Source organism: Cydia splendana, chromosome 22 (assembly GCF_910591565.1).
Source record: "Cydia splendana chromosome 22, ilCydSple1.2, whole genome shotgun sequence".
In the NCBI taxonomy this organism is placed as follows: domain Eukaryota; kingdom Metazoa; phylum Arthropoda; class Insecta; order Lepidoptera; family Tortricidae; genus Cydia; species Cydia splendana.
Window position 1 is genome coordinate 9,212,881 of NC_085981.1, and position 24,352 is coordinate 9,237,232.

The following is a 24,352-nucleotide window of genomic DNA, read 5'->3' on the forward strand; positions in this document are numbered from 1 at the left end:
TGAATTTGGTAAATATTGGAGGATAAAATAAAGACGTCCTAGTAGTATTTGTATTTTTTTATTACAATTCGAACAATCTAAGTAGCTTGACGGAATTTTAGTAAAGTGACGCCAGGATCAGTCAAAATATTCAGTAATACTTAGCCCTGTCTCATAAAGTCCGGGATAGCACTTGATAAATTCCATCCCCTTTTTTCGCGTGATATGCCTGACACTATTTTCTTTTCACACCACTGTTCAGAAATGTGGCAATAGATGGTCTAAAACCAAGCTGGAAAGTAGGCAATAGCTGTAGCACCTGAACCACCACTACTACGATGTTTCATTGTTATCATCATCTGTCATTGGTGACGGTTCGCTACAGCAATGAGTATCATTTAAATCATAAAGATCAATATCTTCTTTTTTGGCGCAACTTTTTCCTTCAAAAATAAAATTAGGTTATTTATAGGACCAATTTCTTGTTTAAAAAAAAAGAAATGTCAAAACCATTCATTCATTCAGTCAGTTCATTCGATTCACGCTTAAGGCGTTTTTTACTTTTGTAGCTGTTTGTGGTTTTTTAGCAAAAACGCTTCTAAGTTTAGAGTCGGTTTGAAGCAAACAACATAAAAACCCCTCTTAAAAGTGATAAAAAAAACCGGGCAAGTGCGAGTCGGACTCGCGCACGAAGGGTTCCGTACCATAATGCAAAAAAAAAACGGTCACCCATCCAAGTACTGACCACTCCCGACGTTGCTTAACTTTGGTCAAAAATCACGTTTGTTGTATGGGAGCCCCATTTAAATCTTTATTTTATTCTGTTTTTAGTATTTGTTGTTATAGCGGCAACAGAAATACATCATCTGTGAAAATTTCAACTGTCTAGCTATCACGGTTCGTGAGATACAGCCTGGTGACAGACAGACGGACGGACGGACGGAAGGACGGACGGACGGACAGCGAAGTCTTAGTAATAGGGTCCTGTTTTACCCTTTGGGTACGGAACCCTAAAAATTAAAAAGGCGGGATCGGAAAATACTCACTGAATTGGATAGTGTAAATTGAGTTTGACTAAAAAATACAAGAAACACGTATCTACGCTCGCTATATATAAAAATGAGTTCTTCTAGTGAAGAAAATGATATTCTTACGCTGACGCCTACCGAAATTCAAGAGATTTGTATATCTATTGTGGTGACTTATTATTATAAGTGAAATGAACTGTATTTGCATGCATGCAACTGTGCTTACTTATAGCAAATAAAATTTGATTGATTGATTGATCGAGACAGCACAGGCAGTGGCTAGTAATTTGCTACCAGAGAAATCGCGGGCTAGTACTTATAGTTATGCTTTCTTATTTCCTCGCAGTAGTCGTGAAAAGCACTATGTAATGCCTCGGCCGGAAACGCTAAAGATGGACGCTCAAACTCACTCCTCCATCTTTTAGCGATTTTCCGTCCTCTCCTACAATGTAGTATTATTCGAATCTCGTTTATACTTAGAATCTCGTTTATACTTTTTTTTCTACCTACCAGGAGATCATCCAGCAAAAGAGTTAGCATTCCCCGCACGCCTGCAGCGGTGAACGTCACCGCTAATCAGGCGATCTCGTGACTGTTCAAATGTTGGTGATAGCGGCATGCGGGCGGATTTGATCCGGAACGGCATTAGCCGTACGTGCTTGGGGACAATGTCGCTAACAGGCCTCGTGGCAACAGTTATTTCGGTCTCGTGGGTGGTTTAGGTGCAAATTAGGCTCTCAAATATCGGTCATAAATTAGAGTCAGAGAGCTGCTAGCCAATGCCGGGTCCAATGGCCGGGGTCCAGGATATTTTTTGAATAGTAGATGCATATTACCTTTCGGAGTATTCGCCGATGAAAACGCCTACTAAACCCTACAGTACGCGAATATTTAGCAGAGGGTGTAGGAGTAGATGGAAGCTGACAGTTAATGGTGCGGTATTAGAATGTTGCAGTTTAATACGTCGATCCGTGCAACCCCATTACACAAGTCTTGTAAAACCTTGAAACTACACAAGGCCTCGAGAAAACCCTCACCCTAATTACATCGGAATCGGAAATACCTACTGTTAGAACAGATTGAACTTACTAATAGTTATCCATTACTTCCTCTTTCGCATTGGCGTCAACACGTCATTCCCGATTCGGCATCGACGAGAGTTATTGTGATTAATGGCCTTGACCTGATTATAATTCCTTCCCAAGTCACCTCCAAACATAATTATGTTTGATGGCTTTATTAGGCTTCCTACTGGGTTCCATTAATAGGTTCGTTGTAAAGCCATTGTTGTTACAGCAACAAACAATCATTAGGTATGTATGTATGTATGTAAGTTATGTCTAAAATGGACGTACTTTTGCAAATGGGAACCAATCCACACCAAATTCTCATTCAAATTACTACATTGTTTTAACATTAAGGTTCGATTTTCAATGAGTATTTGATGTTGGTTCGTTCTCGCTTGCATAAATACGTCCAAATATCACCAATACTAGTATATTCTACATTTCCTATCATACAAGAGACCGCAGGAAAAGCTTTGGATAAGAGCACAAATAGCACGAACAATCGTTGTTGAGGTAAACATAATATTCTATGATTGTAGGCCCAATGTTCAAACGTTGTGTAAAACGTAAATATCGAAGGTCTTCCATTGAAACGGTTTCAATGCCTGCCTGCCAATAATGATCGAAGCAACCTACAGTAGTTTAACAGAAACACATTCATTATAGAAACTTAACAAGTTAATATTGTTTCACAAAATTTCAGTATTAATCCGGTTTAACACGTGCATTGTTTGACCTAGGGCCGCTTTAAATCCGTCCAACATTGTGTTCAAACTGTACCCAACGTAAAACTGGCATTACCTTTTCCGATAGGTCTGAATTGTAATTCATTTAGCCGTGCCCACGTTCGCAGCCAGGGCACGTAGCGCGGTCGCTGTGGCCGGCTAATCAGTTCTTGTATGTTGTATTTACTGTTGGATATGAGCTCTGCTTCTGTGTTGGTATTGTTCTCTTTATTTAAAAAGTTTTCCTCTGGAATCGTTATAGTTTTTTCTAAAGTGTTTGAAACTAAAAGTTAGAAGTCGGGTGAACGCTAAGCGCCAAAAATTATTAATTTAATTTTCGTATCGTCACTTTTACCCCCTTTCACAAGACGGGAACTTCATTAAAAGTTGAACCACTGACATTGGCTCAGTAAGTGTACATAATACGAAAAAGTTTACCCACGACGGGGCCGGTGCCCGAGATCGTTTAATTAAACCGGGGCTCGAAACAAAAATGGCCGACTTTTAATTATCTCCAATCGTGTATAAATCGAGCTAAGTGGGCTTTTCGGACCCGCGGCGTAGGTGTAAATTGCATTTTTAAATTGGTCGTTTTGGCACGTTAACGTCGGTAGGGAAACGCGATTTCACCTGAACAAAATAAATGGGGGCCCTGTAAAATCTATCGGACTCGATTTTCGAGCGGCCGGCTTCCATTCTATTCTTTTCTCTGGGGTGTTCAAGTTAGTGTTTCATTTTTTACTGTACATAATTGGCAGGGCAAAGGTGAGTTAGGGTCGCAGAGTGCTGGGTAGTGGTTTGTGCTCGTTTATTTGCGTACGGACATTATGGGCCGTTATCGGGTCTGATTGTTTTCTTTACGTAGCAGTCTCATCTGAGAAAATATAGCAGTTGCAAATACCTTCGTAGTGTTTTAGAAATATACATTTCTATACCTATAAATGGCAGTGAATGCGAATCCATTCAAATCAATACTAACTGCGAATTTCCTAACGAGAGAGATTCAATGAGCTGCTACGATAACTTTTAGTTGTGTATTGCAATGTTCTGAGACGCCAAAACGGAGGCGAGAAGATATTTGTGATCCATCAAAACGTTAGCACTCGAATGGGCGGCAGACAGAAAAACGACAGTTCATCGAACTTACTAGAGAGCCGTGGCGTGACGGTAGGTATGCTATTGTAAGGGCTTCCTTAAAAGTTTTTGTTGTAGAAATAACAAGATTTACTGGAGTGGAAAGCGGAAAGTTTGGTAATAGGTTGCCGATGATTTGTGAGAGAAATTTTAAGGGTTTATTTTTGTGTTAGATTTATTTTTGACTTGCTATTTATGGTGTGAAGAATTAGAAAACTGAAAGACGATAAAATAATTCTCAAATTTGAAAAATAATAGATTGTTAACCAAAAGTGCTTTCACCCTTAGTTGTAAACTAATTTTCATTTGGACAATAAGGAAAGTAAAATATATGTGTAGTTGTTTATAATGTGGTGTAATAACTAGTAATGTATTGAAATGAGTATAACGAGTATTTTACTCACTCAGGCAATTGAGGGTAAAATGTATCTTTAACAACTATTGCCGTTGTTCAAAAACGTTTATCAGATCTAAAAAGTAATTGATTGTTTTGTTTATCCGTAACAGTATAGAGACATTTTTGTGACAAAGAGACAAAATTTCAAAGCTTTAGATATTTCCTCGATGACAAATTGAACTTGCGTAAAATCAATTTGAGTCAGAACAGCCGTCCAACTTCCATCAATTCCATTTGACCGGCGTTCAATCAGCTCAGTTCTACATACTGACTTTCATACTTATTCATCTCATTGTTCTGCAACTGGGCCGAACACTGTAGGTGGTTAATGCAGCTCTATGACTTTCCTTTCTCTTCACACGGATTTAGAAAATGAAGTAAAATGTGTATTTATTGCACAATAAATATTTGTTAACTGTGATGTGATGAATAGTTAACAAAAATACATACCTACTTAATATTAACGTAGTCAGGCCTGGCTCACTCTGCGATTTCGTCGCTTTGCAACAGTACGTCTACCATCAGTTTTGACATTGACATATACGCTCACGTCTACGTAACTTACTTTCTATGCATCTCGCTCGTACTCGCATATGCGAGCAATAGTGCAAGCGAGATGTACAGAAAGTAAATTACGTAGACGTGAGCGTTATGTCAATGTTAAAACTGATGGTAGAGGCTCAGGTAGCTACAAGTACATCCGTCCCACACCAATTTTGGTGGCTAGCCATAAGCCACGCGTGGCGCTGTCGCGGCTGTCGCCACCTAGCGGTCATATCTGTCCTAATCGTAACAGACGCGTTTTGTTAGAGAGTGAATCTTCTGTACCTAGTATTATTATTTATTCTGTGTTAATAGCAAACTGTGATGTGATAAATAGTTAACAAAAATACATACCTACTTAATATTAACATAGTTACATTTCTATTGCTTATTCTCTGTTACATATTACCTTTCGACGATCTTTATAGTAACAATTTTGAATTCACGGTTAGTTTCACTAGACTTATATCGACCGGGATATGAACCGTGATTACCTTTTGTATTGTTGTTGTGTGTTTTGTGTTTTTGTAAGTCTACAGAATCGTTATAGGTAGTGTTATATTATAATTTAACTGCAATCGCACAACTAAATAACCAACTTAACGAAGTGTACAGTCACCTGCAATAATATATTATTCTTGAAAGGCCGCAAAAATATGTGACAGGCTCTTATGGCTCCACAAATAAGATCGTGTCAGATATTTTTGCGGCCTTCGAATAGTAATATATTATTGCAGGTGACTGTACCTCAAAAAGGCACGTGTGAAAAACACAATAACACACCCGAGGCAAATTCAAAGTACAGTCGCGTACATAACACTACACTCGAGCACAAGTGTCATTCCAATAACTAGTTTCCAGAGTCATTCCAATCCTATTCCAAACAGCGAGTCAAACTCAGGACCAGTGTAAGCGTGCGTTGATTGCTTTTAATTATTATGGATCTGGAGGTCACGGTACATTGGTCGGGTACCTCTATTTGTCCGCGCTCGTGTAAGCGAAGGAAACACGCAGCCAGTGCAACACGTTTAATTGATGGCTTGGCGGTTTCGGGGTGTACAGACTATTACTAATACATTTTGTGACCTAAGTCCGGGTCGTAAGGTTCAACATGTAATACGCACATGTCGCATATATGTGTTTAGGTTTAAGCTGGAAACAAGCAATTTGGTGGAAGTGGGATTAGCTTTTCCAGACGTAACGTTCAGAAAATACGCTTGTAACACGAGTGAGTAGGTACATTGGATTGTAACTTTGTGATATCAGCAACCTTGAATTGGACTTAGGAAAAATCGTCACTAACCTAAAATACTCTCGCAAATCGCAACAGTATGAACACGAGATAAACATTATTTTTTGTGATCCTAAAGTTGCTATGAAAATCATATTTCGTTACCATATTTGATACGAAATAAAATAACAAATTGAGTTAGATCAAGACAAGTCTGCAACGATTTTGATAGCACACATTATTTATACGCTATAATTTCATAGAAGTTTGACGTTTAAAATAACACTTGCACTGCGTGTGCTATCAAAATCGTTGCAGACTTGTCTTGGTCTACTCTAAGTACTCTAACCGAATTTATAAACAAACCAATTTTGTTGATGTTATCCATCATTGGTATTTAATTCCAAAAGCGAGTTACTTGGCAAAAAAGGAATATATGTAGTAACCACTGTACTAAATATTCCAATAGGTACATTAAAAACCCTATCCCTGCAATATCTGCTGCCGCAGAGGGATCTAATTTAATAGTGAACAGGCCGTACGTGATATGACAGTCGCAGGTATTGAGATTGTCCGTGATATGAGCCGAGTGGGCGGGATGAGGTTATCAGATGTCTGATTGGGGCATAGTGATATTAAAATGAGTACACGGAACTAATCTAAAGCTAAATTGGACAAATAGTCAAATATGCCTAGAGTACCTCTACATTACATGCCTTTTTGTATGTATATAATCTAATATGTTAATTTGGCTTCACACAAACGGGTCAATAAGGCGTCGGTATTAGGAACAATATAAAATTGTATGAAACATTCCATAAATAGGTACCCGTTTTTAATGCAATCTAGAAGTACTTACACCCCAAAGCAACATGTCAGAAGACGTTCAAGTGATTGCTAATAGGGCTTCCATTCCGTAATTACGTAATTCCGTAATAACGTAATTCCGAATAACTATTGAACTTTAAATAATTACGTAATTAAAACGAACAATCCCGTAATTACGGAATTATTAACAATAAAATAATATAATCAGATATGTGCGATATTTTAGCCTAGACTTGCATAAAACAACATTTTAAATTAGCGCATTATTATTTGGTGATATTACTACTGGTGGTGAGAGAGAAGTCTACTTGACAGCTGCATACAATTATTTATTATCTGTACCTGCAACCCGCAAGTATTGAAGCCGAGAGGCTCTTTTCTTCTGCCAGTTAACCCTAAAGACTTTAATAAACATTTTGTCGTAGAGGAGTTCCATTCTGGTCTTCATGAGTAGTTCCATTTCACCGAATAGCACTATTTAAACGTAAATAAAAAATCCGCTAGAGTGTGCTAATAAGCTGAGGAGTTCCTTCAATTCCTAATAGAATCCATAATCAGAAATCAAGCTTGACAAAAATATGACTTGAATACCTAACTTGTGTTTCAGTTCTAATCATCATCAGCAACTCCACTTCATCAAATGTCACTTTTTTTAATGTAGGTACATGCTTGATTTGTTGATGAAAATATATAAATCACTACCTTAAGTGTGCTTTTAAGATTTGAGGAATTCCCTCGATGCCTCCTAGATCCCATCATCAGAACCCCGGGCTTGACAAAAATGTAGCTTAAAAACCGAACTTGCTTAAGACGAAACGGGAGCTGAGCTAAAAGTCAATTTTGAGATTTCAAGCTGAATATACCCGTCGCTCTGACGGGGCGTGAGAGACTGTATTTGTGTGTGTAATGCACGCACACAGATGCGTACGCTTGCACCCGCGCGCGCCTCATTGCCGACAATTTGCAATGTTATTTTTCGTGCGTTACTGCCACGAGGCGTTCACTTATTACTTACTGTGTTGCGATTGAATTTTTTGACCCGGCTTACGTTTACGGAACTCGATAATCTTTCTACTACTGTGACTTGGCTTTGTTTACTTGACTTTGCTGAAACTTTGCAAAATACTGTTTAAATAATTGGCTACTCAAACAATGCTTCTATAGTATAAATAATGACTACACAAAAATGGGTAGTATTGTATATAATGCACGAAATAAGGCCCGATTCTTAAGCGGGTTTAAATTTTGAGGCCATGTCCGCTAATACTATAGACAAAATATCAAGTTTAATAAACACAAAAAAAAAAAACATTGATGGGCCTTATTTTATAATTTAGGCCTTACTTTGTAATTTAAAGTAGAGTTAGGCCAAGAAAAATCTATAGCGATTTTGATAGAACACGCAGTGCAAGTATTATTTCAAACGTCGCTTCTATGAAATTATGACATATAAATAACACTTGCACTGCGTGTGCTATCAAAATTGCTGTAGACTTTTCTTGGTCTGACTCTAAAATATTCTTTATTACACCACAAACATAAAAACAAATTTAAAAAAAACCGGCGAAGTGCAAGTCGGACTCGCACACGAAGGGTTCCGTACCATTATTTATAAAAACGGTCACCCATCCAAGTACTGACCCCGCCCGACGTTGCTTAACTTCGGTCAAAAATCACGTTTGTTGTATGGGAGGCCCCACTAAAATTTTTATTTTATCTTGTTTTTAGTATTTTTTGTTATAGCGGCAACAGAAATAAATCATCTGTGAAAATTTCAACTGTCTAGCTATCACGGTTCGTGAGATACAGCCTGGTGACAGACGGACGGACGGACAGCGGAATCTTAGTAATAGGGTCCCGTGTTTTACCCTTTGGGTACGGAACCCTAAAACCGATTTACAATGTAGATAAAGGTAGCAACAGGCGGTCTTATCGCTGTTAGTTCTTATTCTTCGTTTGTTTAGCATTAGAGTGAAGGTGACGTGTCTTTTTTAAGCATGCAATCGTATAATTATTTAGCTTTTTTTGTAATAGTTATGTACTTAGTGGTTAATATTAGTATTTACTATATTTTTTTTCAATAATGCTTAAAAACGAAGTATAGACATGACAACCAAATATTAACGCCATTGTAGGGCAGGATATACAGAACATGAATCATTTGTACTGTCACGCTCCGTGATTGTTGAGCCATTTAGCCCCCATTCGCACGACAGCTTTTTCAACGCGCGTTAAAAAAGCGCTTGAATCTGTCCGCACTCTAATTTCGACTTAACGTCCAAGGCTTAAAGTCGAAAATCCAACAACGCTTGATAAAAAGCGCCACCGCTGTCGTGTGAATAAATACACACGTATCCATTTGTGTCATTCAAACGCTTTTTTAACGCGCGTTGAAAAAGCTGTCGTGTGAATGGGGGCTTAGGGTTCTAGCTAAATTGGACATTCCATAGAGCACGAGTAAGTATGGAACAACCAATTCAGCTAGGACCCTAAATTGCTCGACAATTACGAAGCGTGCCTGTAGGTACCTAAAAATTTTGTTAACCCATTTTAACCATGCAATAAAATATTTTTGATTTTGATTTCTAATTTGAAATATTAGAATCAAAAAGTTCATAATAGATTGTATATCATAACTACAAAAATGTGTTCCCTACTCTCAACCCAAAACCCCTTGTATCTTAGGATCTAGATATTTTCACACAAGACGGTTTATCGATAACTTCTTACATCACTAGATTATCGACATTAAATGTCGACTATTGCCCATCACTTTTCTGGCTGTGTACGTATTTAGAAACTTGACTCCGCCCCTAAAATTAGTGCGATAGGGACAACTGCAGCTGAGCCGAAAAATCCTGCGTAAAAATGACAAAAATCGAGGTTTCGTAGTCCTCTTTTTCCTCCCCCAAAACTTAACCAATCGTAACCAAATTTGGAAATCTAAATGATTATGAAATTATCTGTGTCGGACCGTTTTGCTTTTTTGGCTAATTGATATCAGTTTTGAATACCACGCCTCTCATTGCGGCATAGTCTATTAGGCCATTTTGGCCGTTTTTGAAGGGCTCTAGCGCCTTAAAAAACAAAAATATCAAAAAAAGCAAAACGGTCCGACACAGATATTGATAATATTAATCTGTGTTGAAAAAATCATTGCTCTAGCTTCAAAAACCACGGAGGAAAACGAGGACTACGTTTGTATGGAGGAATTACCACTCCTGTTGGCTCTTAACAAACATAACTAAGAAGATAAATAGCCGAACTTGAACTATGCGTCATTGAAGAGTTCCGTTCTGATCATAATCCGTAGATCCACTTCATCTAATGTCGCTTTTTTTAAATGTAAATGATTGATTTGTTGATGAAAATACATTTATGTAACTGTACTATAAGTATGTATGCCTTTAAGATTTGAGGAGCTCCCTCGATTCCACATGGATTCCATGGATTTGACATATAGTTCGTTTTTTTAGCATTAGAAATAAGGTAAACAATCTTGATGTGTCTTTTAATTGAAAAACACATTTTAAAATTAAGTTACGGCAAATATGTAACAATTATGAATCTAATACGATCATTTATATTCTTCTGCTTTCATAAGTAATCGTTTTTTATTTTTAAAAAGCGTTTTTCAATTAAAAGACATGTCAAAATCGCTTACCTTCTTTCAAGTTCTTGCTAATGCTAAAAAAAACGAACTATAAATGCGACCAATCTGTGTGTATTACAAACATCACATTAAATATTAGTACAACCGAATTGAGGTCCTCATTCTATTGAGATCTTAAAGTCGGTTAATAAAAAAGTATCATTCATTCAATGTATCATTCTTTTCTTATTAAGGATCACCAATTATTTGAAACTTTTGTTTTATTTTAAAACATTCAGTCAGTTACGGAATTACGTAATTACGTAATTAAAATGTTGAATTTCGTAACTAATTACGTAATTGACATATCCGTAATTTTGGAAGCCCTAATTGCTAACATACAAAACGTACAAAAAGAAGTATACGCAATAATAGACAAAGCAATCAAAGAAATGGTAGAAATTTTCCCTCATTGTGTTTGACGATTCATTTCCAAATTGTGCAAGAGATTGAGTAGATTTTTTAAACGGAACCAGTTTAATGTAATCTAGGTATCCGTAACAAATATGCTTCATCAGGGATCATTCATATACTTGTGAAACTAAGCCATGAAATAGCACGGATGAGTCCCCAGATTGCGCCTTTGTTCTTAACGAGGTTTTGACAAACAAATCACCCTTTCGTCGGCTTTTTTCTTCGCTTCAATTAAAGTGTGACGGTTAAAAAGGGAACCAGCTATAAAGCGAATGGGACAAAAGTGGATGCAAATGCTTTTGCTGTTTGAATCGCTTACCGAGCGGCCAACTCAGTACAACCGGTTTAACCTTGGCCCCAACAAGTCGTATACAAAGTCGCGAATTGGAGATTATAGACTGGATCGCCGGAGATAATTGCTTTCAAAGCGAAGAGAATAATCATTATACGGGGTCGGAATCCGAGTTTAGAAGTTCGTCAAAGTGATGTCTTTGTGGTTCTGTGTGGTTCTAATTTGATACCTATGTAATCGTTATTAAGTTGGTATTCCTTCGAAACGTTCGTGCGTTTGGACTCCTTTATCTGTGGCTGCAAAAAACGTGGTGATGTCGTGACAATGACAGTCGGATTGGATGCGGACTGTAAGCAATTTTTTATGCATAATTATTGTTTCTCTTGTTAGTGCGATAATGGTTTTATAAGTTATGCGTCCCAGATACTAAAATAACAGTTCGATTGGCCAATATACTATCCAATCTTCAAAAAATTGTACTAAAGATCAGAGAAAAGAGATCGGTCGAACTGTCATACTACAGATACAGTACATACATGACACATTTAAATACAATATCTAGGGTATAAAAAACTACAAGAACAATACCTAGTGTCTTGCCGTTTCACCTTAGTGCCATGGAAAAGGAACCGCTTATATCAGGAAGCGTCGCATTTGCATCGATATTAATAGGCGTCATCCGCAAAGTCCCTTTTCTTGTAGAACTCGTAGTATTCTTAGAAGGATAGTATTCTTAGTTGGATAGTTAGGCTGGAGGCTGAGATGGTTTACCATTTTGTTCATCAAGTTGGTATGAAGGTTTATCAATAGTGCCTAATAGAGGTTTCGCCTAGGGCGTAAATGTGTCGTTCCGCGGAAAAGGGCACTTCAGGGTGCTTGCCACTCCTATCGAGAACATATTAATGGCTCGCAATGTTCCTATTCCTGTAGACCGGCCCGGAATATTCCTGGAACCGATCTGCGTACGATTTACGATCGATTACTTACCACGAGTGCGGGTCGCACCCGTCTTTCCGCCGCGGGGTATGGCTCCCTATTATGCTGCAGGTGGCGACCTGGAACGGAGGAAACACGTATTTATTTATAAGCTTCGACAATAGTTTATTTTTAGTTGGCGGTTAGTGAACTGGCTTAACCGGCTCGCATGGCGATGAGGTGTCGCTCCGCGAAAATTATTATGCAGCTATACTCTGTATCTTTAGGTATTTAAATAAAAGTAAACAAAATCTACATTACATGATCAAATAATGTAGGTTAAAGTAAGGTCGTTCAGAGACTGATCCGGGCGGTTTTGTAATTGGTCGGTAACCAATAAATGTTATAACTACCCGAAAATTTACAAATTGTTTGTTTACTTTTATTTATATACCTAAAGATACAGACTATAGAGTCCGTGAAAGCAAACTTTGCACCGATTTCCGTAGAAAAATGTGAGGAGTGTCATTATAAACGTCATATTTTCATATAAATATAACATTAATGATGACATTGCTCACTTTGTCATTGCAAATGCCATGTAGAGAAAACTGTACTAAAATAAATCTTTCACGCAAGACGAAGATAACAATGCGACCCGGATTGAGGATGAAATGGCATTGAACATTGAGATGAGCAGTAAGACAGTGGGATAGGATCCATTAGCTATTCAATGTGTAGACTGAGGTATTTTCGAGAACAAGAGACGCGTTTTCTACAAATGAGTACCTAAATGCCAATAGGGTATTTGACTGTATTTAAAATAAATTATTTTACACCATGCAAGAAATAAAGCACCAGAAGATTAATAGAGAAACTTAGACAGCAATTATTTTTAGACAAACATTTCTATTTTAAATCCTGTATAAAACTATACAGAGTAGGTAATTTGACCGTGACGTCACATGCTAGTGTTTCTGAATTCCATAGTAGCAAAATCGTTTTGACAGTTCGAAAAAAGAAACTGATTTGACTAGTAGTCAAATACCCTATTGATATAACTTGATCAGTTTGCACAATTCATCAGTCATTTTCATATGGTTGCAATAGGTAGATCCAATAGCTACAAACACCCATTTAAAATCTACCTAGACTACTAAATCTGACAGCCGGTTAATTGATCAACGTTCCTCCCTTTGACTAGTATTAGTGCAGCTGCACGATAATCCTAACACAGCTCAAAGCAAACGCTTTTAAAAGGCCGAATACATTCCAGTCGATGTCCTTCACATAGTACTATAAGAATTATGGATGCCGGATGCACTTCCTACAGCCGTTTAACGGGATCCGCCAAGACAATGGAATTGACTTCACTGGGCCGTTTTTGGCTTGGGACTTGGCGAGAGACGAATTTTAAATGATTCCGTGATTGTACAATTTATGTCACTTGCTTTATTAACTAAACAATTATTACTAATTCCCATTCTCAGTAAAACATCGGTGCTTTTAAATGCATAGAATGATTTGTTTTTGTCGGAAAGTAATGAGAGACTATTAGGTGTTGTCTTAATTTGAAAATAAACTGTTTTTTTTATGACAGTCAACATTTGCGGAGAAAAAAGTAATCTTATACTAGCCTTTGCCTATAATGTTGTTAAACTAAACTTTTATATTGTAAATGCGAAATAATCATTGGTCAGCTATTAAATAACAAAATGCAGGATAAAATTCACATTTGAGGAGTGGCTTTTCAAAAGGGCTTATTATTATATGGTGTTCAGAGAGAAATAAGGCCTTTTGAAAAGACTCTCCTCATTTACTCCCGGTCCTTGCCTACACTTTCAACAAGAATTATTAAAAATATCATGTTTTCAAGGAAATGTAATACAATTTTCAACTAGAATTGCGTTCAGGGTTTACGTGCGGCACTTCAAAGGTAATCTCTCGTGCCATTCAATCGTTTGTGAAACAACATCGAGTTCAACGACCTCTCGCAAGGGTTACAGCCAGTTTGACTTGATTTTATGTCAACGGGTATGCTTCAGTAAATCCACGTGCCATGTCTAAGGGGGTATTCAAATGTGTCCTAGTTTGGTATTTTAGGGGACAAGTCTACATTTTAGCGATCTGTACTGTCTTGGTTAAGTTGCACTAGGTTCAGCCAGCAGTTTGAGATAAATCGTATAGCGCTTTTCTAGATTATAGTTAATACGGTTTCAAAAAATTTAATTAGCAATCTTGAGGCCTTTCTTAGTAACTTCATCGATTCGATACCTGATTTCTTGACTTTGGCTCGACAGAAAAAACACGAACATATTTAGGTCTTAACTAAAACGTACCTTAAAAATTCATTAAACAATTTTTGCACAAAAACTAAAAATAATGAAAATTGCTTCTAAAAATGCGCAATTTTATTTTTGATCGAACTCATCGATTTTTTTTGTTGTTAATACTTACAAACAAATAAAATGTAAAAACAAGATATCCGCGATCTCGGGCACGCACAGCCATCTCGCTCACGCTTACGCTCAGTGAGAGAAGAACCTGAAACCACGGGGCCTTAAAAGAGTGTAGGTGCGAAACAAAACGAGGCCTTCTTTAGACATTTTGTCTAAAGTAATGGTGGTAAAAGATGTACAACACTATCGTTAGACAAAGACGGCCACGAGCAAATAAAAACTACCCGCAGACAGATTAATTAAGCCCTCTTAGGGTGGGCGGGCGAATATTTGCTCTACTTAGGGTTGTCACTTGACAAATTAACGTCTGGTTGACGAAATGCCGGTTTCGTCGAAAATGTTTCGTTTTCCCAAATAAAACTTAGATAAATCGATTTCAAATTTTCGTAAGACGATATTACCTACATAGAAATAGTACTATTTTAGCGTAATACTAGTAGTTAGTAAATGTAAATATGTAGCTGAAATGCTCGTAGGTATTAATTCCAAAATTATAATTAACAGACGACTGGTAAATCAGAAGTCAAAAGGTTTCAATTTTAGTTACTTAATTGTGTTTTTTATAAGGGGTTTAAATTTTAGTTAATGCGTTTTTATCGCAGGGGAGTACTAATATAAAATATTTTTTAAACAGTTTTGACGTTATATTCTTATATTATTTCGCATTGAGCTAGGCTAGACGAAGGCTTTTTGATAAGACAAGACGTGTGTTACGTAATTATTAAAAAACAAATTAATACAATATGCAAATAATACCACGCCAACGTAGAATAAGTAATAAATAGCTGTGACGTCAATAGCTCATAATTTCATAATTTATTTATTTGCGTAAGATAGTACATGCAGGTTGATATAAGATTACACATAGGAATCAACTACCTCGTCGCCCTTTACGAATATGCCGCAAAATAAGTACATTTGCATTTTATCAAATTAACGTACGTAAGATTTCCTGTGCAAGTCCTGTGACCTGTGAATTATTAATAATAGCAACCATCCAAAGAAGAGGACTGTATGGCATAGGTATATTCGACATTTCATCTCATGACTATTATTATTCTATTTCGGATCTCAATAAAGTCATGATTATTGTATTCTAATATAAAAGAAAATCTCTTATCGTTTTAGTTCCCTCCATTTTCTTCTTAAAGCAAGTTTCTGTTATATTTGATACGAATGTACATCTAATTTTTCCTATATTTGATCTACTTAGATTTTATTTATTCTTATGATCTAATAGTCTAACAAAATAACTTTTTCTCGGCTTTCTTTCTCATTCATACAATTCAGTAAACATATATTTATTTGCCAAACGTCAGGTTATGTTATAAGCAAATATGACGTGAAACATTTATACAATGCGCGTGTGTCAACCCTAACATAGCCGGTTCCACATTTAATTTGTTAGTTTTGGCCATTTATTTATCGCCCGGGCCTTAGTTTCCGTCGGTCAGAATTTAACTGTTAAACGGTTAAACGTTTGAATTCCGCGTTGCATTGTGTTTTATTGTTGATTTAGACGTGCGTACAATACAATACAATACAAATATTCTTTATTACTCATCAATATCAAAAGAAACTCATGACATACAAATTAAGCATATAAATCACGCCTCATATCTCCTCATATACACGTCTATTTTCCATTTATAGATAAAACTGGAGTGGAAGCCCCACAAGTCAAACCGAGGAGCCGGCAGACCTCGTCGGCGTTGGCGGGATAGCATAGACTCCTTTTCAACCGACGAAAAAAAAAACGGAGGAGGTTCTCAAGTCGACGCGTATATTTTTTTGAGAGACAGGCCAGATATATTTAGTACCAAACAGAGACGAGTGGAAAAATAGGGGGACGCCTTTATCCAGCAGTGGGCCACAGTGGGCTCTTAATAAATAAAATAATATAAATAAACATTTTCCAGTTTATTTTTAGGAGTAGCCAGATCTGCAGGCAGGCTTATTTCCACTTGCTACGATTCTGGCATACCTTTTTAGCTTCCTAATCTTATACATGCTTGTTTTAAACAGTGTCTAAATCAAGTTAGCATTGATGACTAAGGCGAATTAATGTTAATATAAAAGGTTATTGAGAATAATGTGACTCAGAAAATAGTGAAGAATGCATAATATTTGCAGTGAAGCATGAAAACGTGTGTCGCGTTGTTAAGTTTATTTTATACGGTAAATATTACTCATCTTGCAAAATATCATGTTCTCGGAATAATATAATATGGTAGCGAGTAAACACATGGAACTATTTTTTTAATATTTAATATATTGTCGTTTACGTAATACATTCAATTTAGAATTACTCTTTTTTTATGATATAGGAAGCAAACAAGATGCAACACCAGAGGGATTACAAGTGCGTTACCGGCTTTTAAAATGGGAATATTAGAAATACTAAAAATATTACTTACTTTGGGCACTACACTAAATCGATTTCACAGCCTAATTTCGAAGGTTAAGCTATCTATGATGAGTATCTAATCGTTAGATGAACCAAAACTGCATAAATGAAAATTCAACTTTTCATATGTTTGTGCTGGTCTTAAATCATGGGTTCAAATCTCGATCGTGTCGTATAGACACGAAATAATCGTTCCAGAAAAAAGTTAAGACTGAAAAATTCGGATCCGTATCAGCCACAAGCGAAAGATTAACGTTTGGAATTTGCACTAAACCGATAACAAATAAACACTGGATCTTCTAAAGCTGGATAACGTTAGTCTATTTCTAAACTGTCCGTTCCACGAACACGGAGGCTGTATTGTATGACAGGCGACTGTCAGAAATACCAGACAGATACTAACTCATTCAAGAGTAGGAAGCTAAAGAAATTAAACAACATTATCTTGATGTTACTTAGTAAAATAGATAAAGATATGTAAAACAGAATCCTGACGGCCTTCACGTAGATATATTTACTGAAATAAAGATAGTATTATCTTTTACACCATTGCGACAGTAAATAGAGGAGTTAAGTATATTTTACTGGTTAAATAAGAACGGCCATGTGTGAGGCCTCAACAAGTTAAATATCGTTAATAATGTACAGTCAGCAGCATTAGTATTGAGTGAGTCTGCGTGTCAATATCTATTATCTAATAGAAATGTACAAAAAGAGATAAATCTATACGTAAAACAAATACAGATACAGACAGCAGTCAGGTAGGCAAGTATGACAAAATTTGTTTAATGCTCTTGATGTCATATTGTACATAAAATGATTTTTTCGGTGACTAATAATCGCATAAATACTTACTTATGATATATTGTGTAAAAGACTCGATTTTCTCTTTGGTAAACCGTTTGTTGTGCCCTACAGGGTGTCATGTTGTAGATTGTAGACAATTCAAATATGCAATTAAGAATATGAGTATGAGTAGGTATGGCGAACTGTAGATACGTGGGCCATACTGAAAATTTCAAGATTCTGATAAATGAGACGACTTAATTTTTCTAAGTCCAGGAATTCTCAGTATGCCCTAAGTATATCTATGACTTTAATTGTATTTATTCAATAGTATTGTATTTATTAAATTCGCTACTATGAATATTCATGCTGACTGGACTGGACTCTAAAAAAAAAATCGTGAAATGAATCATTTTGCGGAAATGGCTGCGGGTGATGACGACATCAAGCTATTAATTATGTTTTTATTACTATTGTCGAGTAAGCTCTATTTGCATTTACGAGTATGAGTTATGACACATGTCGCTGGCCCAATATTACAGGGTTCTATGTTACATTTTCGAGATAGTCGAAATTCGACTTAATGTCACTATGACAATGTTCAAATTTCAGTTCGACAAAAGTGAAACATAGAACCCTGTAATATTGGGCCAGCGATGTGTTAAGGTCATAAATGTAGTCATCCCACATAACTTTGTAGGCTATTCTAGTACGCAAAAAACTACTGTAATTTTTTTTTATGTGACAGTCATAATTAATTTATAATTTCGTATAAATAGGAAAATTACCAAAATTTTACAAAAAAAAGTTGTAAGATCAAGTCTCTTTGACGCTCAATAGCCTTAATGATTCTAGTTAGAAAGGAAAAAGAGGGTAAAAGGTTATATTCATCCTGTTGAACAATGCCAATTAGGGTTTAGGGCAGTTGGCGCTTTGTTCATAATTAAGTATGCTTCGACACAAATGCGAAGCTTCGCAACGGAGGTATCTATATACGCTTCAATGATTCCTGTCCCGGGTCGTTCTTTTTCACAAAATGATCAGAGTGATCGAATAAACGACAATGTTTTTTTTATCTTTTTAAATGTTCAATTTTTTTTAAACTGTATTTCAATAGGTCGTACAGTCACCTGCAATAATATGTTACACAATGAAAGCTGCAAAAATATCTGAAACGATCTTATTTGTAGAGCCATAAGTGCGTGTCACATATTTTGTGCGGCCTTCGAAGAGTAACATATTATTGCAGCTGACAGTACTACTAAAATAGGTAGCCATTATGTGAATAATTCAATCGTTATTGCGGGTTTCTTGATGGCGTATTCAATAATCCATTTGCATTAGATCCCGTGGCATATAGCAAACGAATCGCCGAGCACTGGAAATTAAATTGACAAATACGTTTTAAAAAGCTTAATAATAATAAGATTGTGTTACTGTGATACAAATATTGTTTTTTAAAATAAAAATTATGCTAGATAATTATGTATAGTCTGTATCTTCAGAGTCTTTACTTAAATAAAAGTAAACAATTTGTACCTATATTTTCGGGTAGTTAAGGTGTATTCGGGTATTACCGAATGTCGGATAATTCCGAAATTCAGATGAAAATCACCCTTAATTCCATCATAATAAAAGTCTGTTTTCGGAATTATCCGACAGTTTTCGACATTCGGAATTACCCGAGTAAACCTTATAACATTTATCCAACCAAATACAATACAAAACCGCTTGGATCTGTCACTGAACGACCTGACTTTAACCTACATTATTTGATCATGTGATGTTTTCATCTACCCTCAACTGGCTTTAGGCGCCATTTGAGGGTAGACTTTTTTACTTTTATTTAAATACCTAAAGATACATACTATAGTTACACCTAATCAATTTGAGCCAGCCAAATAGTCCATTAAAGGTAGTGATCCAAAGGACTCGAGCCTCTTAGCTCTTTTTTTAGGGCTCGCCTCATTTCTTGGCGCCTAAAAGGCTAAAAGCCTATTTAGCTCTTTAGCCCCCGAAAGGTAGTGATCCAAAGGACTCGAGCCTCTTAGCTCTTTTTTTAGGGCTCGCCTCATTTCTTGACGCCTAAAAGGCTAAAAGCCTATTTAGCTCTTTAGCCCCCGGTCGGGGGCTAAAGAGCTAAATAGGCTTTTTTTTAGGGGCTTAATAAGGTTATTAGCCCCAAGATTCTAGGCTCTTAAATAGAACTAGGCTCGGGGGCTAAAGAGCTAAATAGGCTTTCAGCCTTTTAGGCGTCAGGAGATGAGGCGAGCCCTAAAAAAAGAGCTCCAAAGGCTCGAGTCTTTTGGATCACTAATTAAAGGGGCCCACTGATTAACAGTCCGCCGGACGGTATCGGCCTGTCAGTTGTTCGGAACTGTTAAAATTTTGTTCTAACTAACAGGCCGATACCGTCCGGCGGACTGTCAATCAGTGGGCCCCTTTAGTCCAATAAGTGCGACCTAAATCGTTGCATAAGCAACAGTCACAAACACGGAGCGGCATGTTTTTAAAAGCAACGTCTGTGGGATTGATAAGTTTTGACAGTACAGTCAAAACTGCAAGCCGAAATAGACGAGAACTCTATCAAGTACAGTTTGGCTAAATCTGGGGTAATGATTTCGTAAATTGATTCATTACGGCTCGGCCACGACATTGCGCGACTGCGGCGGCAACCATAAGTGGTAACGAAAGGTCCGATCGCTGTGTTTCGCTCCAACCTATGGTTGCCGCCACCGCCGTCGTCAGTCGCGCAATGTCGTGGCCGAGCCGTAAGAGCTGGCGCCTTTTCTCATATTATTGCCCCCAACCCGACTGCAACTTGTATGGGAACTGCACGCCGATGTTGCAGTTGGCGTGCAGTTCCCATACAAATTGCAGTCGGGTTGCAGTTCATGTGTAGACGTACGAGAGTCATAAATATTTTTTTATATGGATGACCAACTGACAGTACCAGTGACGCCATAAGACTTCGGGGACCTAGCTAAGATGGCAATCAAAAACTAGAAATGGCATTATCGTTGTAACATTTGAATTGGTCAAAATGCTATTGCAGTATAAACACTGATTAAACTATGGTTTACCTATCGATTCAAGTCCGACTGAGTCGTCAATGGCGCTGCGGGCCCATGACGACTAAACGCCGTTGGCATTCAAAATGATACAAACGTATTTGATACGTTTGCGTACGACGTTATAAAGCGAGTATCGGAAATGATTCACATAATGATAATGCCGTAACGGAACCGGGTATTGTGATGACTTCATTGTTGCCGCGCGTGTGATTTAAAAATATTCACTCCCGGGCTATTCCGATCGCTTGGTGGACCGTGTACCGTGTATTCTAATTTATGATTCTAGTTGCAGGGGTCGACCGTCTGGACGCCCTAGGTACCGCTGGAGAGACGAAGTGCAGAAGGACCTTAGCGAACTCGGCGCCGTCGCCGTCGACTGGACAGAAACGGCTTTGGACAGAGTAGCATGGCGGTCTTTGGTGTCGGAGGCCAAGATCCACTTCGGGTCGTTGCGCCACAGCAGTAAGCAAGTAAGTAGCGGGATGAGTTGAGACGAGATTTCAGACGGTCCAGCGTTATTTGATCACCAAATTCACAAGTAAGTAACGACTTAAAATAACGTCAATGTTTAGTTGTTGGGCCAGCAATCTACGGTGAATTGTCAATGTCAATGACAGTAAAATTAACAGCGTGGTGCCACAGGGGCTTGGTGGGTCTCTGCTGAACTGGCTGGTAATTAGTTATAACTTTATAAGTGTTATGACAAATCAAGCGAAACTATTAATCCTAGTCTAACTTCATGATGAAATTGATGAATGATGATGACAGTGACAGAGTCAATGATGGAGGTCATTGTCTCAACGATAACTTGTTAATTCTCGCCTTGAAGATATTTAAAGACTATATGCCAGGGAATACACTAGACTTTTCAAAATAGTAAATGTTATTTTAGTGGTAAAATTATAACTGTACACTTACCAGGTTACGCTGAAATGCATGCCAATATAATTCCGAACGGGATTTATTGACGAATCGCGAACAATACAAATAATTCCATCAAAAAACAATTTATTCGATGTAGTTATTCCCATATGGTAATAGTGGGCGTTACATATCAGCATATCAGCTAACAACACCGCCCTTTACATTATTATTTGACAAGTCAGGCAAACGGTACCATAGCGACAGCGTCTCTCTGTCAACAATTCAATTAAGTAGAAGAATAGGGCGAATCAGGGTGCCTAGCCAAGGTAAATATCGCTTGCGCCACGACCACGAAACGCTTTGTGTCTCTCTATTACTCTTCCATATAAGTGCGATAGAGACAGATAGCGTTTCGTTTCTCTGCGAACGATGGTCATCTTGGCTAGGTACCCAGGCAAGATAAGAACAGTTGAAACTTCTACTAATTTTGAAGTTAAGTAATTAGGCTTAAAGCCTGACCAGGCTCCAATTTCACCACGGTGACAGGTGCGACAATTGTAAAACATCACTGTTGCTGACGTCACAGGCATCCATGGGCTACGGTTACCGCTTACCATCGGGCGGGCCGTATTCCTGTTTGCCACCATCATTGTTTTATAAAAAAAAACTTTATTATATCGGAAAAAAACAGATATTTCTCTTGCTAAGTTTATGACAATTGTCACAAGAAACACTACAATTGTCACGAAATTCCGACATATAACTCATTACATGTCAAGAATTACCTACAATTCTTCTAAATCTTGACAATTGTCAGAAACTTCGCAAAAGAAATATCTGTTTTTTTCCGATATAATAAAGTTTTTTTAAATAATACAATGATGGTGGCAAACAGGAATACGGCCCGCCCGATGGTAAGTGGTAACCGTAGCCCATGGATGCCTGTGACGTCAGCAGCAGTGATTTTACAATTGTCGCACCTGTCACCGTGGTGAAATTGGGGCCAGGAATATATGGAATTTCACTGGAACAATTTTTGTTATTCTATACTGAACTGTCACCCTATACATGTGAATAACAGCGCCCTCTTGACAATGATCATATATTACTGGTCAGGCTTTACTTTTATCAAAAAAATGAGGTTTAGACTATTAAGAAATTCTCTAAAAGATTTTTAAACATGTTCTGTGTAGCGAAGATTTTTGCTGCGAACTACAAAAGCTGGCAAAGACTGAAACCGTGGCGCCATTGGCACTCGATAACGTCTGCATTATGAAGGTGCCATAATATTCCTCTACGCTTTACTTTTTTTGTTAACTCTAAGATAAAACATAAAAAAAATTCATAAGGTTTTTCATCTGTTTTGAAGCTAGACTTTTTGGACCTGTTACGTAGTTAATTTGCAGAGCCTTCTTGACCTAACTGAACAAGGCAGGTAAATACAGTGATGTCATCCTGCCAGTATCCTGAGTACCATAAGAAGTTGATACCTACTACAGTTTTGCCAAAGCTTTGGGTTAGGTCAAGGACAGTACAGATACTTTTTCAGAAGGGGCTTCAAAAATTATAATATAAAAGTCTAGCAAAGACACTGATGTCATTCTGGATGCTATTAAAATTCCATACTCGTATGCACAATGACCGTCACAAGACCTAAGATCAACTAAACGTATTCCGGCGTTTTTTTTGTTGTCGATTTTTTTTCGTCAGATTTCGATATAATTTGTTGATAGATAAAGTTATTCTGTACAATACATATAAGATATAAGTATTTATCGTTAAAAACTTGTCACAGAAAAAAAATGTATGTACTTTACCGTTGAGTTACGAAAATACCACGTATGGATACGTTTAAAGTAATGTTCATCATGACAAACATGATACTTTTGCAGCTACCCAACTGTAGGTACAAGAGCCTCTACCATCAGTTTTGACATTGACATAACGCTCACGTCTACGTAAATTACTTTCTATGCATCTCGCTCGTACTCGGATATTAGTGCAAGCGAGATGTACAGAAAGTAAATTACGTAGACGTGAGCGTTATGTCAATGTCAAAACTGATGGTAGAGGCTAAGGCTGCCAAAGACTGATGTCATTCGAGGCGCCATTAGCAGTCGATAGTCGTCTGCATAATGAAGAACTAACATTCTATAACGCGTTAAGGCTTTTGTATATTCATGTAAAGGCTCCGTCAAGTTCGTGATATTATGATACGGCGATTGGGAACATTTGGTTCTAGTTGATCATCAGACATCGTAAATTTTATAGCATTTTTGGTGCAACGGAGTGGTGTTAACGGAATTGGTATTGATAATTCCAACTGAAATGGTAAATTAAGGTTAATATTAACGTAATTAACGCTAATTAATCATTAGGGTTGAAATTGTTTGTTTATATCAGTTCCGTTAACACCGCTCCGCTGCACCGAAAATGCTATAAAATTTACGATGTCTGGTGATCAATAATGATGGTAATGTGGACATATCTATTACCTATTATACGCACTTCGTCTACATATTTCAGAGATGTCAACTGTCAAGTAAGGTTCCCCATA

At 37.3% G+C, this 24,352-nt stretch overlaps 1 protein-coding gene across 14 annotated transcripts in view; it reads right to left on the reverse strand.

The window, feature by feature from the left end:
- LOC134801450 (plasma membrane calcium-transporting ATPase 2) overlaps nucleotides 1–24,352 on the reverse strand; it is a 275,898-nt gene that overhangs the window by 126,817 nt on the left and 124,729 nt on the right. For all 14 annotated transcript variants that reach the window (XR_010145671.1, XM_063774030.1, XM_063774021.1 and 11 more), the window contains one exon: nucleotides 12,278–12,345. The gene's annotated coding sequence lies outside the window, so the exon portion shown is untranslated. The remainder of the gene's footprint in view (nucleotides 1–12,277; nucleotides 12,346–24,352) is intronic.